The sequence below is a fragment of the Curcuma longa genome, chromosome 4 (genome assembly GCF_044706935.1).
Source record: "Curcuma longa cultivar G26 ecotype Majalengka, Jawa Barat chromosome 4, ITB_CL_G26_1.1, whole genome shotgun sequence".
Taxonomy (NCBI): domain Eukaryota; kingdom Viridiplantae; phylum Streptophyta; class Magnoliopsida; order Zingiberales; family Zingiberaceae; genus Curcuma; species Curcuma longa.
Genome location: NC_133864.1, coordinates 19,517,705 through 19,537,592, shown reverse-complemented (window position 1 = coordinate 19,537,592; position 19,888 = coordinate 19,517,705).

Sequence of the window (19,888 nt, the reverse complement as noted above, 5' to 3'; positions counted from 1 at the left end):
ATTTTATAATAATTAATATTCTAGAATGTTTAATTTAATAATTATTTGGAACTAATATTTTAACTTTCAACTTGTCTTTTATAAGATCCACATCAACCCACCTCGGCCCAAGGCCTTCTATCAATATTCTTTGTTTTCTTGTAACATCTTAATTAAAAAAGATATAGTTCAAAGATTTTTTCATCGAGTTAATTTATTAACTGTTTATTCTATAAAATGTTATTAAATTAGTGGTAATGATTTGCATAAAAGGAGTATATTGGTGCTATATAAATCTCAGCAACAGAGTATCGTTATTATTTTTTTAATAAGATGGAAAAAAGTCATTTTTATTATAAATAAGTGTTCTTTTTATGCGTTCAGCTTTTATAGGAATAATATGTGTGAAAAGTGTCATCGTCAGAAATTTTATCCGATTTCTGGGTTGGCCATCACAGTCGACACGTACATAGGTTGACATCGACGTCCAAATAACGTTTGCCCGATGGAGATCGTGACAAATAACGAATAAGGAAGGCCCACGAGACATGAGTTTGTTCCCGTGACCGATCGTTCTAGACAGTATAATTTGATCTTATCCCTGAAAGAGAGATCGATAGAAACGACACCACAATGCCACGCTATCATTTCACCTTTATCTGCGGGGGCAACAAAACCCATTATCGTTTGGACATTTTGCTGAAGACGCCTCCAATGTATAGAATTAACAAAAGGCGCCCAGGAAAAACTACCTGTTCCGAGATGTTTAAATTTTGATGGCCACAAAGCTGATTAACGTGTAAATGTATCGTTGAATAAGTATGCGCTCTAAAAAATTTAATATGAAATGTTGTTTTAAAATCAGCTGAACAAATTTATAATAAAAGGAAACGAACTTTTATATAATGTCTAAAATCTTTATTTCTTTTTTTTTTCAAAGTTGAATATAGACCATATATAATTTTTAGATGAATCGTATTTTTAAAGCCCAAAATGTTTTGTATATAGATCTAATTGTCTCCTTTTTCCTCCGCTTCGGCTTCTCCTCTCTCTTCGTCTTCATAGTAAAAACTTCGATCGTTCTTCGGTGTGATCTGCTCGCATTGGTCTATAAGTCAAAGTGGGTCAGTGAGGAGCCGCATTGCCAGCACGGCCCCTCCAACGATTAAGTCAACGCTAAGATGAAAAATGAAACTCGTGGAAATATGAGAGAAAAAAAATTCTCGAGAGAGGGGGAGAAGAGAGATTGTTGGTGGAAAAGAGTTGCTTCCACATGCGATTAGAAAACCATCAAATTTATGAAAAAAAATTACAAAAAGCTACTATGATAAGTGAGCGACAGAGTAGCATTGCGTTCATTTCTTCTACTGCCTAAAAATAGTGCATCCCCTAGTCTCCTCCCCTCACACTTCACACCAAAGGAAGAGAGATATCCGGAGTTCGACAAGGGAAAGGACAATGAGTTGAAGTCTCATTCTCAAATCTCTCATGTAGGCTCATCTCCACAGCCTTTCTCTCCTCTAATAGCAGGATGGAAGGCTTGAGTCCACCCACAACCATCTCCATGGAAAAAGAGGAAGTAGTGCATCAGCGTCTCGATGGACTAAGCTATCGAAGAGCTAGCAAGAACATAATATGCTCCATACACCACTAAGAAAACTAATGGAGGATTTTCTGCTCCATATCCTATTCTTAGCTATGCAAACAACCCCATTGTACAAAGCAGCGATGCTCATTAGAGCAAAGTAGGCAACTTTGTCCCTTTCACACTAAAGGTAATGTTAGAAAACACGTCCTCTTGGTCATTCGCCATTCAACCAGTTGGCCATTCTCCATTCAACTAGTCATCCATTTACCACTTGCCATTCCGGTAGTTGACTTCTCGACCATTCTTTCCCTTCCGTATGATGTAGAATAGGCCATCTCTCCCTAGTACCTCACCAGGATTGAATTATCTGTCTTGGACTTTCAACCTAGATTGAACCATCTTTCCTGGTCCTTCAGCTAGGATCAAATTTTCTCTCCCCACAACCCAACTAAGATTGAGTAATCTCTTATATTCTTTTGGTCAAGATCAAACCATCGTTTGGGCCTTTGGCCAGGATCTAGTATTCTCTCTCTTGACGTTCCAATCGAGATAAAGTTGCTTGTCCCAACCACCTAGTTGGAATCAACTCAGCCCTCAGCCTTTGTCACATGGGCACCACTCTATCGCTTAGTAGCCGCATGGCTTCAGACTCAGTGACTACCCAACCTCAACGGCACGACCCAATTATTATTCAGCATTTGACTACTCAACAGCATGACCTTACCCTTGACTGCAAGGCCACACCTTTGTTATTCAGTGGCCCCACAGCCTCACCCTTGTTACTCACTGGTCACAAGGCCTCAACATCTACTGCATGGCCTCAAGCACTTAGTTATTCAACACTTGAACGTTGCCACAAGTCTTCGCTACATGGCATATGGCATGGCCTGCACACATACCTAATAGATTCAAAGGAGCAATGCCCTAGTCCTTATGCCCCGCCACGCCGTCAAAAGGGCTAAGTAGTCGGTCATCCAACCTCATGTTACTCAGCCTCCCGACCTCAACACAGATACCTAATGTTCAATCCTTTGTCTAAGTTAGACATTCAACTAGGTTGCCCAACCTCCATGCAGTTGCTCAGCCTAGCTACGTGGCTCGACCCTATGGCTGAATCTGATATCCAACTAGGTCATCCTACCTCAACGTAGGTACTCGTTCACCTGATATCTATGCAAGTACTCTACAACCCGACTATTGCATGAGACAACTCAACCTCTATTGTTGGAAATGCAACCTCTACATGTGACGACTCAACCTCATTCTAGGCCATACGACCTCAGTGCCAACCATAAACACTAAGCCACTCAACGATCGCACGACCTCAGCCTCTATTGCTCGGCCCTCATTTTCAATACTTCCGCCATTGCCACACAGCTTCATCTTGGCCACATGGCCTTATCTCTTAGTTCTTTAACTTCACCACACGGCTTCATCTCTCCATACCTTAGCCCCAGTTGCAATCCTTAGCTTATGTATAAGATCTATGCTGTGACCACAAAACTTCGTTTATGTTGCAATCCCGCACCTAGGTCGCATGACCCCAAAGTATTCTATTGCTCAATAGTCGCACGACCTTAGCCTTAGCCAAATGGCTTCTACTCTTAGTACCTCAACCTTGGCCATACAGCATTAACCTGAATTTTGTTTTGATGCACAATAGTTGTCTAGCCTTAGCTGCTCGTCCTAACTGTTGTTCAACATTCGACCACTTAACCATCATGCAAGTACTCGGAATCCCACCTCTATGCAAGTACTAAGAATCCCACCTCTATGTAGGTACTTAGTCACTCAACCACCATGCAAGTACTCAAAATCCGACCTCTATGTAGGTACTAGGCCACCCTACTCTTGCGCTTGACAATCCGATACAGGTAATCGCCGATGCAGGTGATCGGCCACTTTTTACTACTTTATGGTCGCTCGACCTTAACACTGTTGCACGATCCAAATTTTGTTCTATTGCCTAGTGTTGCACGACTCAACCTTTGTAGCTTGGCCATGACTCTCAGTGCTTTAGCTTGCCATAACCTTACTTCAGTTCTTGAGTTAGGTTGCACGACCTTGATTATGTTCTGCTATTTTATGGCCACCCGACCTTATCACCTCATTTATCCATCTCGCCCATACGACCTCAACTATGTTGCTCAGTGACCCTGTGACCTCAGACTTCAACACTTCATTCATTTAGTTACGATGACACAACTCCAACTCTTAGTGCGTCAGCCTGCCATAACATAACTTTCAGTTCTTAATCTAGGGGACACAACCCTGATTATGTGTTTGCTACTTAATGGCCACCCAAACGCAACCCTTAATTTATCTATCTCAGCGACAACCAGACAACCTGACTCTTACTAAGAATTCAGTTATTCAACAACCACATGATAATATTCATTTTTACAATTCATTTTTGACTCTAATACTTGATGTTTTTATTCTCTCATTGTTTAACTATTGAGTATTAACACATTTTACTAAGAACTCATTTTGAATTATATTGTTTATTCCTATAGATATGAGACTGAATTTAATATTTTTCATGTGTTTTGTAGGATACTTAAAGAGCCATGAAGTTGGATCACTCAACTCGAATTCAATTCAGTTGGTTTAGTGGAGATTGGTGCAAACCACCCAAGTCCTGTTCAAGTTCAGTTCAAGCACCGGTTCAACATAGGAAAAAGGGGTTTTTCAACTGGTTCATCCACAAGGGGCTTGGACTTCTTCCTCCCAATCTGACCTAGGCCGCCACCACCTCATCCACCTCTGTTTCCACCATTTTTAACCGTCGGAGTTGGAGAGATTTTCTTCCTTCGACGATTGGAGCTTCACTTGGAGGAGAAGAGGGATTCCCTTCACCACACACATCATTCACGGGGGATTGCATTAGAGCTGGGGTTTCCTTCCTTCGCTTCGCTTCACATCCACCTACCAGCCGAGACAGAGGGAGACTCCATCTTCCATTTCTAAGTGTAATTTTGTTATTGTCTATTAACTGTTTATTGAATTCCCTCTTACAATTTATAGTACTTACAGTATTTGATGATATTGATTGTTATTATTATTTTCTTTATTGATTGTTGATGCATTTGGTTGTTCTATTGATGTAATTAATTCTTGTTTACAACACTTATTATTCGTTTCATTATCAGGTTTAGGATTTAGTACAACCCCCCTTATCCAATCAAAAACACAAATCCCCAATTACCTAATAACCTTTAGGATCACCTTACACCAACTACAATCGTTGGGAGACGACTCGAGTTACTCTATACCACTTTAGTTAGGGGATTCAGTACTAAACTAAATTGACACGCTCATTTAGATGATAAAAATTGAGCAAATCACCACATAGCCTTACTGCCTCTGTCATGGCCACACAACTATGTTTTGGTCGTTCCACCTAGGCCGCATGACCCCCCTACTGTATTCTGCTACTTCATGGCATCATGGCCTCAACTCTGTTCCTTGAGCCACACTGTTAAAGCCTAGGCCACACAACCTAACTATGTTGCCCAGCATTCAGCAATTCAATGGCTGCATAGCCTCAATTCAGTTTTTTCTCTCAATTACATGGCCCTAACTTTGTTATTTAGCCGAACAATCCTAAGTCAGTTAATCGATCTTGGTTGCATGGTCTCAACTTAATCAATGGCCCCATACATCTCAGCCTCACTACGTAGTTGTTGCTCGATCTCTTGATAATCAACATTTTTATACCAATTCATGAGGAGGGGATCTCACGCAGCCATCCAAATAAGGGATCTCATCTCCATCTTCTTCCATCATCATATCCTCCATCCGCAATCCCTCATCCCAATTGGGAGAGGTGCTCCATCTCCACCATCATCCACCATGGGTGCTCCACCATCTCCACCGTCAGCCATCTCCATAGCATCGTCGGCAACCATCTCACCCCAATTAGGAAGGTTCTCATGCAAGCAAATGTACTACTTGTAAAGGAGAAAAAGGTGTGGAGATCTTCCTCCTTCACTTCCACAAGTTCATCTCCGACCGAGAAGTAGACATGAAGATTCTCTGCCTCTTCTTGTCTGCAAGCAAGCTTCGACAACAATTGGGAGATCTCCCAAGGGTTGTCTCCGCAAGCTCCACCTCCTATTCACGAAGATTCGAGATCTCATAGCTCCACACACAAATCCATCCTTATCCATCACCGATGGCCATCCATTCATAGCTTTATCTGTAAGCCATCCATCCCATGACCATCATCTCTAGCACTTGTTTATCATTTAGCTCTTTTGTTAGAACAAGTTGTTTGATTTCCTTAAACTTCTTTTATTGCTATTAATGCATTCCAATTCATTTAATTTCTACAATACTTTGTTTGTTGAATGCTGTAAGTTTTTGTTATGCATTTGGATTGCAAGTTGCAAGTAGATTAGATTAGATTAGAATGCAAGGTTTCCATTAATTTCTTTACGGTTATAGTTTGGTGAGGTTATTTTTAGAATAAGTTGTTTGATTTCCTTACACTGCTTTTATTTCTATTAATGCATTCCAATTCATATGTTTGGACTGCATGTTGCAAGTAGGTTAGATTAGATTAGAATGCAAGGTTTTTGTTAATTTCTTTACGGTTATAGTTTAGTGAGGTTATATTTTTATTACTTGTACTACTTTACATTTCCATTCTTAGTTCGACTATTCTTTACTTCCCTTACAATTGATTGCAATTTAGTGTAGTTACATTCTCATTGGTTGCATTGATTTTCATTTATTGTTCTTAGCATTCAAATCTTAAAAGACACCCATATCACAACTTGATCTTGACAATTATAATTCACCGTTGTTAGGGGTTTGGTATTAATTTTTACCATGGCACGACATATGTTAATCAAATTTTGGTGTCACTACTAGAGAATGTTAATGGTATTTGATAATCTTTAGATTGTTCTTTAAACTCTTGTGTGTTTCTTTTTCTTGTGTCTTTTGGTCTTATTTTTCTTTCAGTATTTTAGTGTATAACTAGGACCTCTTGCAATGAATTATTTCTGCAGATCCTGTGAGCAAACATTGATGTGAAGCATCAATATAGAATTTATAGATATAGGTAGGTCAAGTTGCATCATCCGTCAGCTAGCTACAAGCATAAGCCTCCAGCCAACTTCCCTTATAGACCATTCCTAATTCGGAATGGAATGTTAGTGCTATCACATTCAGGAGTGATGTTGCAAATTTTGATGATGATGATGCATACAAAATTCTTGATGAAATTATAGATTATGGATATTGATGATGATGTTGGTGTGTTGTCAACTGATCCTATCTATGATCTTGTTGTAGATGAAAGTGCAGGACTTATGCAACAGAGGCAATAACCACAAAATGCTTCCTTTAGTTGTGCAACCATCTAAACTGGAGTTAAAATCCCTTCCTGATCATTTGAATATGCATATTGGGAGAAGGATGAGCAGTTGGTAGTTATTATTGTATAGAATCTTCAACCTGACTAGGAGAAGAAATTGTTGGGTATTTTGAGGTAGTCACAAGGAAGACTTAACTCATTAATATTACGCGTGGTGAAAAAGGAGGTGACAAAATTTTTACAAGTAGGTATCATTTTTCCAATTCCAGATAGTAGATGGGTGAACCTAATGCAAGTTGTTCTAAAGAAGTCAAGTGTGACAATGGTGGCAAACAAAAATGATGAGCTAATTCCTACATGAGTGCAAAATAGCTGGAGGCCCCTCAGGCTGGACACTCTCATTTGAGTTGATGTATATTACCACCCACTATGCAGTAGGAGCAGTTTGCTCAGAGGGTTGAGAACTCACCTCGCATTATCTATTATGCGTCGAAGGCACTTGACCCTACGCAATCCAACTACACCACACAAAAAAAATGCTCTTAGCAATTATTTACACTACAAAAGAAACCCGATTTACCGAAGCGCATTAGCGACGAAAAATTCTTGCAAACACTACAAAAGAAACCCGATTTACCGACGGAATTAGCGACGGAAAGATATTCCGTCGCTAACTTTAGCGACGGAATTATAATTTCCGTCGCTAATGTGTCGTCCCCACGACGGAACCCTAAAACAGCGACAGATTTGCGACGGAACTATTTTTCCGTCGCTATTTGCCGACGGATTTTATAATATCCGTCGCTAATTAGCGACGGAAAAATTATTCCGTCGCTAACATCGAACATTTAATCCCGGCCCGACCCTTTTTTTTTCTCTCCGCCTGCGCCGCGAGCTCGATTTTTCTCCGCGTCTCCGACTCTCACGCCCTCTCCTCCCGGCGATCTCTTCCCCGGCAACATCTCCTCCCGGCGATCTCTTCCCCGGCAACATCTCCTCCGGCGATCTCTCCCCCGGCGACCTCTTCTCCGTCAACTTCTGCTCCCCGACGGCCTCAGTCCTCCGGCTTCGGCTCCGCCTCCCACGCACACCGAGCTTCTCCTTCAGCTCCGGACTTCTACCGCACCGAACATCTCCTTGGCTCCCACGCGCGTCGACCTTCTCCTCCGGCTCCAGCTGCTCCAAGTCCTACGGTGGTAAAATTTTAATTAGGGTTGCTTGTGAAATTTTAATTAGGGTTGCATTCGGGGATATTAATTGGGGCAAGCTATAACTGTCACTAAATTTTGGTTGTATGGTTAAAGGCATGGTTAATTAGGGCTAGCTCTAAATTTTAATTAGGTTTGCATGGAAAATTTTAATTAGGGCTAGCTGTAACTGTCACATTGGTTTGGTTGTATGGTTAAAGGCATGGTTAATTAGGGCTAGCTCTAACTGTCACATTTTTGTGAAGTTATTTGATTGTTTTAATAAAATCACATTAATAAAATCATGCTATAAGATCCTAGAAGAACCTTAGTGATTGAAGTGCTTTATAACAGTAGCCTAGTCCAGATAGTGGATTTTTTTCTTGGAATGTGGTTTTGGGTACATTTTGGTATTGATTTGGCAGGGATACTTAAAGTTTGCAGAAAGAACAATGTTGGTGCCTTTAAATTAATATTTGAAACTCAAAAGACTGTCTTTGTGCATTTGTAATAGTATCAAAATTGGTAAAAGTGCACTAGAATTATGGTAATTCCGATTGTGTAGCTTCCAAGACTCCTTTGTATCCCTTTACCTCTCCCTTGGTTAGTTTTTTGTTATTGATTGCATGCATGGTCCAGCACTGTTCACATTGCTGGAAAATCTCAATTTAATAATGTTGTGTGAGCTCTCCTTTCTATCCCTTTAAGTGCTTGTGTTATCCCGATATGCAATAAAGGTCAGAAGCCTTACCTATCATAACATAAGTGCTTAATCACAACATCTAGGCCAATAGATATCAAAGCTTCTTTTTAAAATTCTTTTTTATTTATTTTATGCACACTTTTAGGAGCTTTGCATGTCATTGATAAACATGAACCAATCATATATGATAATTAGGGTTTAGGGTTCGTTAAAGATGATAACTAGTTAGGAAATTTGTAGGGAAAATGTGGGAAGGGTCAAACATATGCAATCAAATTTATCGTCTTGAACAAGATAATTCACAACAAATATACTACAGAATGGTGATGGAAATAGCGCCCGAATCTAGTGTGTGAACAAATATCTTATAAATTTAATATAACGAATATTTTCACAAATATTGTCATTTGTATTATCCTCAAATTTACAAATATTTGCAGAAGGTTACAATGTATATGAACATTATTTTGTTTATAAATAAAAATAAAAAATAATATGATATAATTCAATGGAATGAATTTAAAAGAATGAGCTAAGATATATGAGATAAGAAGAAAAAAAAAGGTAAAACTATAACTTTAGTTGAAAAATAAAAAAAATATACATTTCTACGAGGATAAAACTTACTGCAAGACACACATATAAAAGGTGTATATATTGGTGCTATATAAATCTCAGCAACAGAGTATCGTTATTATTTTTTAATAAGATGGGGAAAAAAAACATTTTTATTATAAATAAGTGTTCTTTTTATGCGTTCAGCTTTTATAGGAATAATATGTGTGAAAAGTGTCATCGTCAGAAATTTTATCCGATTTCTGGGTTGGCCATCACAGTCGACACGTACATAGGTTGACATCGACGTCCAAATAACGTTTGCCCGATGGAGATCGTGACAAATAACGAATAAGGAAGGCCCACGAGACACGACCGATCGTTCTAGACAGTATAATTTGATCTTATCCCTGAAGAGAGATCGATAGAAACGACACCACAATGCCACGCTATCATTTCACCTTTATCTGCGGGGGCAACAAAACCCATTATCGGTTGGACATTTTGCTGAAGACGCCTCCAATGTATAGAATTAAACAAAAGGCGCCCAGGAAAAACTACCTGTTCCGAGATGTTTAAATTTTGATGGCCACAAAGCTGATTAACGTGTAAATGTATCGTTGAATAAGTATGCGCTCTAAAAAATTTAATATGAAATGTTGTTTTAAAATCAGCTGAACAAATTTATAATAAAAGGAAACGAACTTTTATATAATGTCTAAAATCTTTATTTCTTTTTTTTTTCAAAGTTGAATATAGACCATATATAATTTTTAGATGAATCGTATTTTTAAAGCCCAAAATGTTTTGTATATAGATCTAATTGTCTCCTTTTTCCTCCGCTTCGGCTTCTCCTTCTTCGTCTTCATAGTAAAAACTTCGATCGTTCTTCGGTGGATCTGCTCGCATTGGTCTATAAGTCAAAGTGGGTCAGTGAGGAGCCGCATTGCCAGCACGGCCCCTCCAACGATTAAGTCAACGCTAAGATGAAAAATGAAACTCGTGGAAATATGAGAGAAAAAAAATTCTCGAGAGAGGGGGAGAAGAGAGATTGTTGGTGGAAAAGAGTTGCTTCCACATGCGATTAGAAAACCATCAAATTTATGAAAAAAAATTACAAAAAGCTACTATGATAAGTGAGCGACAGAGTAGCATTGCGTTCATTTCTTCTACTGCCTAAAAATAGTGCATCCCCTAGTCTCCTCCCCTCACACTTCACACCAAAGGAAGAGAGATATCCGGAGTTCGACAAGGGAAAGGACAATGAAGTTGAAGTCTCATTCTCAAATCTCTCATGTAGGCTCATCTCCACAGCCTTTCTCTCCTCTAATAGCAGGATGGAAGGCTTGAGTCCACCCACAACCATCTCCATGGAAAAAGAGGAAGTAGTGCATCAGCGTCTCGATGGACTAAGCTATCGAAGAGCTAGCAAGAACATAATATGCTCCATACACCACTAAGAAAACTAATGGAGGATTTTCTGCTCCATATCCTATTCTTAGCTATGCAAACAACCCCATTGTACAAAGCAGCGATGCTCATTAGAGCAAAGTAGGCAACTTTGTCCCTTTCACACTAAAGGTAATGTTAGAAAACACGTCCTCTTGGTCATTCGCCATTCAACCAGTTGGCCATTCTCCATTCAACTAGTCATCCATTTACCACTTGCCATTCCGGTAGTTGACTTCTCGACCATTCTTTCCCTTCCGTATGATGTAGAATAGGCCATCTCTCCCTAGTACCTCACCAGGATTGAATTATCTGTCTTGGACTTTCAACCTAGATTGAACCATCTTTCCTGGTCCTTCAGCTAGGATCAAATTTTCTCTCCCCACAACCCAACTAAGATTGAGTAATCTCTTATATTCTTTTGGTCAAGATCAAACCATCGTTTGGGCCTTTGGCCAGGATCTAGTATTCTCTCTCTTGACGTTCCAATCGAGATAAAGTTGCTTGTCCCAACCACCTAGTTGGAATCAACTCAGCCCTCAGCCTTTGTCACATGGGCACCACTCTATCGCTTAGTAGCCGCATGGCTTCAGACTCAGTGACTACCCAACCTCAACGGCACGACCCAATTATTATTCAGCATTTGACTACTCAACAGCATGACCTTACCCTTGACTGCAAGGCCACACCTTTGTTATTCAGTGGCCCCACAGCCTCACCCTTGTTACTCACTGGTCACAAGGCCTCAACATCTACTGCATGGCCTCAAGCACTTAGTTATTCAACACTTGAACGTTGCCACAAGTCTTCGCTACATGGCATATGGCATGGCCTGCACACATACCTAATAGATTCAAAGGAGCAATGCCCTAGTCCTTATGCCCCGCCACGCCGTCAAAAAAAGGGGGCTAAGTAGTCGGTCATCCAACCTCATGTTACTCAGCCTCCCGACCTCAACACAGATACCTAATGTTCAATCCTTTGTCTAAGTTAGACATTCAACTAGGTTGCCCAACCTCCATGCAGTTGCTCAGCCTAGCTACGTGGCTCGACCCTATGGCTGAATCTGATATCCAACTAGGTCATCCTACCTCAACGTAGGTACTCGTTCACCTGATATCTATGCAAGTACTCTACAACCCGACTATTGCATGAGACAACTCAACCTCTATTGTTGGAAATGCAACCTCTACATGTGACGACTCAACCTCATTCTAGGCCATACGACCTCAGTGCCAACCATAAACACTAAGCCACTCAACGATCGCACGACCTCAGCCTCTATTGCTCGGCCCTCATTTTCAATACTTCCGCCATTGCCACACAGCTTCATCTTGGCCACATGGCCTTATCTCTTAGTTCTTTAACTTCACCACACGGCTTCATCTCTCCATACCTTAGCCCCAGTTGCAATCCTTAGCTTATGTATAAGATCTATGCTGTGACCACAAAACTTCGTTTATGTTGCAATCCCGCACCTAGGTCGCATGACCCCAAAGTATTCTATTGCTCAATAGTCGCACGACCTTAGCCTTAGCCAAATGGCTTCTACTCTTAGTACCTCAACCTTGGCCATACAGCATTAACCTGAATTTTGTTTTGATGCACAATAGTTGTCTAGCCTTAGCTGCTCGTCCTAACTGTTGTTCAACATTCGACCACTTAACCATCATGCAAGTACTCGGAATCCCACCTCTATGCAAGTACTAAGAATCCCACCTCTATGTAGGTACTTAGTCACTCAACCACCATGCAAGTACTCAAAATCCGACCTCTATGTAGGTACTAGGCCACCCTACTCTTGCGCTTGACAATCCGATACAGGTAATCGCCGATGCAGGTGATCGGCCACTTTTTACTACTTTATGGTCGCTCGACCTTAACACTGTTGCACGATCCAAATTTTGTTCTATTGCCTAGTGTTGCACGACTCAACCTTTGTAGCTTGGCCATGACTCTCAGTGCTTTAGCTTGCCATAACCTTACTTCAGTTCTTGAGTTAGGTTGCACGACCTTGATTATGTTCTGCTATTTTATGGCCACCCGACCTTATCACCTCATTTATCCATCTCGCCCATACGACCTCAACTATGTTGCTCAGTGACCCTGTGACCTCAGACTTCAACACTTCATTCATTTAGTTACGATGACACAACTCCAACTCTTAGTGCGTCAGCCTGCCATAACATAACTTTCAGTTCTTAATCTAGGGGACACAACCCTGATTATGTGTTTGCTACTTAATGGCCACCCAAACGCAACCCTTAATTTATCTATCTCAGCCCCAACCAGACAACCTGACTCTTACTAAGAATTCAGTTATTCAACAACCACATGATAATATTCATTTTTACAATTCATTTTTTACTCTAATACTTGATGTTTTTATTCTCTCATTGTTTAACTATTGAGTATTAACACATTTTACTAAGAACTCATTTTGAATTATATTGTTTATTCCTATAGATATGAGACTGAATTTAATATTTTTCATGTGTTTTGTAGGATACTTAAAGAGCCATGAAGTTGGATCACTCAACTCGAATTCAATTCAGTTGGTTTAGTGGAGATTGGTGCAAACCACCCAAGTCCTATTCAAGTTCAGTTCAAGCACCGGTTCAAGATAGGAAAAAGGGGTTTTTCAACTGGTTCATCCACAAGGGGCTTGGACTTCTTCCTCCCAATCTGACCTTGGCCGCCACCACCTCATCCACCTCTGTTTCCACCATTTTTAACCGTCGGAGTTGGAGAGATTTTCTTCCTTCGACGATTGGAGTTTCACTTGGAGGAGAAGAGGGATTCCCTTCACCACACACATCATTCACGGGGGATTGCATTAGAGCTGGGGTTTCCTTCCTTCGCTTCGCTTCACATCCATCTACCAGCCGAGACAGAGGGAGACTCCATCTTCCATTTCTAAGTGTAATTTTGTTATTGTCTATTAACTGTTTATTGAATTCCCTCTTACAATTTATAGTACTTACAGTATTTGATGATGTTGATTGTTATTAGTTTTTTCTTTATTGATTGTTGATGCATTTGGTTGTTCTGTTGATGTAATTAATTCTTGTTTACAACACTTATTATTCGTTTCATTATCAAGTTTAGGATTTAGTACAACCCCCCTTATCCAATCAAAAATACAAATCCCCAATTACCTAATAACCTTTAGGATCACTTTACACCAACTACAATCGTTGGGAGACGACTCGAGTTACCCTATACCACTTTAGTTAGGAGATTCAGTACTAAACTAAATTGACACGCTCATTTAGATGATAAAAATTGAGCAAATCACCACATAGCCTTACTGCCTCTGTCATGGCCACACAACTATGTTTTGGTCGTTCCACCTAGGCCGCATGACCCCTACTGTATTCTGCTACTTCATGGCATCATGGCCTCAACTCTGTTCCTTGAACCACACTGTTAAAGCCTAGGCCACACAACCTAACTATGTTGCCCAACATTCAGCAATTCAATGGCTGCATAGCCTCAATTCAGCTTTTTTCTCTCAATTACATGGCCCTAACTTTGTTATTTAGCCGAACAATCCTAAGTCAGTTAATTGATCTTGGTTGCATGGTCTCAGCTTAATCAATGGCCCCATACATCTCAGCCTCACTGCGTAGTTGTTGCTCGATCTCTTGAAAATCAACATTTTTATACCAATTCATGAGGAGGGGATCTCACGCAGCCATCCAGATAAGGGATCTCATCTCCATCTTCTTCCATCATTGTATCCTCCATCCGCAATCCCTCATCCCAATTGGGAGAGGTGCTACCATCTCCACTATCATCCACCATGGGTGCTCCACCATCTCCACCGTCAGCCATCTCCATAGCATCGTCGGCAACCATCTCACCCCAATTAGGAAGGTTCTCATGCAAGCAAATGTACTACTTGTAAAGGAGAAAAAGGTGTGGAGATCTTCCTCCTTCACTTCCACAAGTTCACCTCCGACCGAGAAGTAGACATGAAGATCCTCTGCCTCTTCTTGTCTGCAAGCAAGCTTCGACAACAATTGGGAGATCTCCCAAGGGTTGTCTCCGCAAGCTCCACCTCCTATTCACGTAGATTCGAGATCTCATAGCTCCACACACAAATCCATCCTTATCCATCACCGATGGCCATCCATTCATAGCTTTATCTGTAAGCCATCCATCCCATGACCATCATCTCTAGCACTTGTTTATCATTTAGCTCTTTTGTTAGAACAAGTTGTTTGATTTCCTTACACTTCTTTTATTTCTATTAATGCATTCCAATTCATTTAATTTCTACAATACTTTGTTTGTTGAATGCTGTAAGTTTTTGTTATGCATTTGGATTGCAAGTTGCAAGTAGATTAGATTAGATTAGAATGCAAGGTTTCCATTAATTTCTTTACGGTTATAGTTTGGTGAGGTTATTTTTAGAATAAGTTGTTTGATTTCCTTACACTGCTTTTATTTCTATTAATGCATTCCAATTCATATGTTTGGACTGCATGTTGCAAGTAGGTTAGATTAGATTAGAATGCAAGGTTTTTGTTAATTTCTTTACGGTTATAGTTTAGTGAGGTTACATTTTTATTACTTGTACTACTTTACATTTCCATTCTTAGTTCTACTATTCTTTACTTCCCTTACAATTGATTGCAATTTAGTGTAGTTACATTTCTATTGGTTACATTGATTTTCATTTATTGTTCTTAGCATTCAAATCTTAAAAGACAACCCCCCCCCCCCCCCCCCCAACTTGACCTTGAGATTATAATTCACTGTTGCATTCCTCAACAAACGATCCGAGTTAGGGGTTTGGTATTAATTTTTACCATGGCACGACATATGTTAATCAAATTTTGGTGTCACTACTAGAGAATGTTAATGGTATTTGATAATCTTTAGATTGTTCTTTAAACTCTTGTGTGTTTCTTTTTCTTGTGTCTTTTGGTCTTATTTTTCTTTCAGTATTTTAGTGTATAACTAGGACCTCTTGCAATGAATTATTTCTGCAGATCCTGTGAGCAAACATTGATGTGAAGCATCAATATAGAATTTATAGATATAGGTAGGTCAAGTTGCATCATCCGTCAGCTAGCTACAAGCATAAGCCTCCAGCCAACTTCCCTTATAGACCATTCCTAATTCGGAATGGAATGTTAGTGCTATCACATTCAGGAGTGATGTTGCAAATTTTGATGATGATGATGCATACAAAATTCTTGATGAAATTATAGATTATGGATATTGATGATGATGTTGGTGTGTTGTCAACTGATCCTATCTATGATCTTGTTGTAGATGAAAGTGCAGGACTTATGCAACAGAGGCAATGCCCACAAAATGCTTCCTTTAGTTGTGCAACCATCTAAACTGGAGTTAAAGTCCCTTCCTGTTCATTTGAATATGCATATTGGGAGAAGGATGAGCAGTTGGTAGTTATTATTGTCTAGAATCTTCAACCTGACTAGGAGAAGAAATTGTTGGGTATTTTGAGGTAGTCACAAGGAAGACTTAACTCATTAATATTACGCGTGGTGAAAAAGGAGGTGACAAAATTTTTACAAGTAGGTATCATTTTTCCAATTCCAGATAGTAGATGGGTGAACCTAATGCAAGTTGTTCTAAGAAGTCAAGTGTGACAATGGTGGCAAACAAAAATGATGAGATAATTCCTACACGAGTGCAAAATAGCTGGAGGCCCCTCAGGCTGGACACTCTCATTTGAGTTGATGTATATTACCACCCACTATGCAGTAGGAGCAGTTTGCTCAGAGGGTTGAGAACTCACCTCGCATTATCTATTATGCGTCGAAGGCACTTGACCCTGCGCAATCCAACTACACCACAAAAAAAAATGCTCTTAACAATTATTTTTTTCTTTGAATAAATTTAAATCTTATCTATTTTTTTCTTATGTGGTGATCTTTTCTGATAATGTAACTATAAAATTCCTCTTGAAGAAGGTCACCTCAACTATAATCATTCAACCCTTGGACTGGATACTCGAATTGAACCGCCTTAAGCCGCCAAGGAGAACTTTCAAGGGATCGATGGTGAAGGGAGCGATGCTTAACGATGTTGACCACCTAAAGAAGGCCCTCACCTCAACTTGAATCATCTTACCCCTAGACTAGACGCTCCAATTAAACCACCTCCAACCGTTAGAGAATACTCTCAAGGGGTCGATAGTAGAGGGAGCGATGCTTATTAACGCTATTTACCCAATCTAAAGGGGAGTCTGTTCCTTTCTCTTTCGTGTTTTTCTTTATCAATGTGTTTGAGTTTTATTTATTTTATTTGCTTTATTTACATTTGCTTAGTTTTGTTTGCATTTCCCTAAGTGTTCCCTCATAACACTTTGAGAATCGTAAAAGCTTTTTAAGTTTGACTGTCGAGTTTTGGATTCCTTAACATGATAAATCCCAGTCAGTCTTATGGACTCAATCCCTGGGGGTGGCCGGTCCGGTCCCACGGAAGTTTCCCACCGACCACCAGGGTAAATCGGGAAGCACATACGACGGCCAATCCAGATGTCCAACATCCTTTGATTGCGTTCTCCATTTGGAAGAAAATTCTTGCAAATACGTCGTAGCTGGGGATCGAACCGCGGATCCATAGGTTACAACCCGGATGTCTTACCATTGCACATTGCCAACACATTGTTTACATGTAGTTAGTTAGTGTGGTGATGAATTTTGCCTTGATAGATTAAGCTTGATATTCATATTTACTTAGTAAGGATTTAAGTCATTCATTTTTTTTATCCTCTTGGTATGTGAATTGCACTCGTGAAAATTGACATTCTAGAACTTGTATTGCTTCTTTTTGAGACAGAATTATCATATACATGCATGAATATGATGAAGATCATCTCACTTGTTACGTTTTGGATTTCTCTCTTGATTAGTAACTAGCTGAAAAATTCCCTTAATTCCTTCATTATCCGTTACATTTTCTGTATCATACCTCCATTGGTTTATTCTTTTCTCTATCATGTGATGAGAGTATTGGTTGATCTCATGAAAAGTTACATTGTCCGAGACAGTCAAGTTTTAAGTATGAGGGGAAGTTATGTGTGGAAGAAGCAATTTGAGAATCCAAAATAAAACACGAGCAGGTCGTGTGAAGTGCTACGGCCGTATTTCATTCTAAAAGTTTCATGACGAGAAGAAGAGTCTACTAGAAGAAAACATGGGTAGGTTGTGTCAAACACCACGGTCGTGCCCCATTATGTAAGTTTCATGATGAAAGTATATGTCACTAGTACAAAACATGTGTTGGGATCGTCCTGGTGCATTGCGCGTGTTCACACATTTCACAAATATCCGCAGCAGAAATAGAATAATAATTAAAACTAATTATCATAATACATGCATGCAAATATAGGAAATAATAAGTACATGGCATAGTTAGAAATTTAAAATTTTACAGCATAATAAATATTCTATGCGTACTTGATAGATGATGTTGAGTGGGATTAGCATCAATCGAGTGATCCTTATCGAAGTTTTGCCTTTACTAGTAATCATGCCAAGCCCTTGTCTGGACGACTTCCAAAATCATGAATCATATTACCATCTTCGATACTAGCCGACGATCAGCAACGATCGATTCAAGAGAAAAAACCTAATTTTAAAAAAATACGCAACAACGTTTGTCGCGACTATTTTTCAAAGTTTTATAACTACTATCGATAATCGTATTCTCGGTGTAGTTTTCGATGGTCAACCTTTGACCGCCCACAAAAAGATAAATAGTCGAAACCTTTCCGACATTGGTGGAATGTTCTTTGGTTGCTTCACAAGCTCCTGGCAGCAACCCTTACTTTAACTCGGTAGCAATTCTAACATCGACATGGCAGCGGTTCTAACAACAATCCCTCTTTGGCATTAACTCCAGCAACAGCTCCTCTCCCGCAGCAACAACTTCTCAAATTGTCGGCCTTGGAAAGCGAGCTCTGACAGCATCACAAGCCACTAGCCGTGGAAGGGAAAGGCGGCATCAGCCATTGGCCATGGACGGGAAAGGCGACATCAGCTAGATCTTTTCCTCATGGGGGAGGAAGAAGAAGAGAAGCGGCGATCTGGGAGAAACCAATGATTGGCTGTCGATCAGCTAAAGCCAGCGGCCAAAAACATGATTTTGAGAGGCTTCACGTGGTCGGTTGGGAAGAGCCAAGGATCGGTGCCTTGATTCTGACTTCCTTCTCCCTCGGCTGATGACACAGCTGGCAGCTCCGGCAGCACTCTCGTGCAAATGGGAAGCTAGGTTTGGCGGCGCCCTTGCGCAGACGAGAAACAAGGGCCAGCGTTGCACCCTCGGGAAGAAGAAGAGTAGAGGAACATGATCCTCTGTTTTCCTCCGGTGGACGGTGCATGGCTCTCCTCTTCCCACGTCGATTAGCTGAAGCCAGCGGCTCGGTTAGGGTTCTATGGTTGCTTCACCTTCGCAAGCTCTCGCGAGAAGGAGGCTAGCGCAATTAGGAAGGGTGACGTGTTAGGGTTTCCACCTCCTTCACCCCTGTTCAACACGATGGCCTTTAATCGTGTTAACGCAATTTTGGTGCATGCAGTGGCCGACTGAGAGAAGGAAATCACGTTAGGGCTTGTGGCGTCGGGCGAAGAAGAGAAAACTCAAAGAAAAAAATGAAGAAGCCCTAAACCGGTTCAGCCTTGCTACTGTTGCGAACCGAACCGACACTGTAGCAAATTGGACCGGATTTAATGCGGTTCAAGAACAAAATCACTTGGTTCAATAACCAAATAATCTCCAATTTGATCCAAATCAGTTTTGTTCACTATGTCTTCACAAGACGAAGCCTCTCATCTCTTTTTTTTTTTGCTAAAATGTCTTTCATCATGAATCAAATCAAGTTGGTTTAATTTGATTCAAAATTTAATCACTTGGTTCAATAATCAAAGCACCTTCGATTCGAATCAAACCAATTTTATTTCTTTTGTCTTCATAAGATAAAATCCACTATTTTGCCTTTGTCCAGTCTAACCAAACTTTATTTCTCTTGATCTGAGAATTTAATTCTCATACTCATTTTAAGTCCTTCGGAGAACTTGTAGTGCATGTGACCCAATAGGTTCCCGATTATGTTAGTCGTC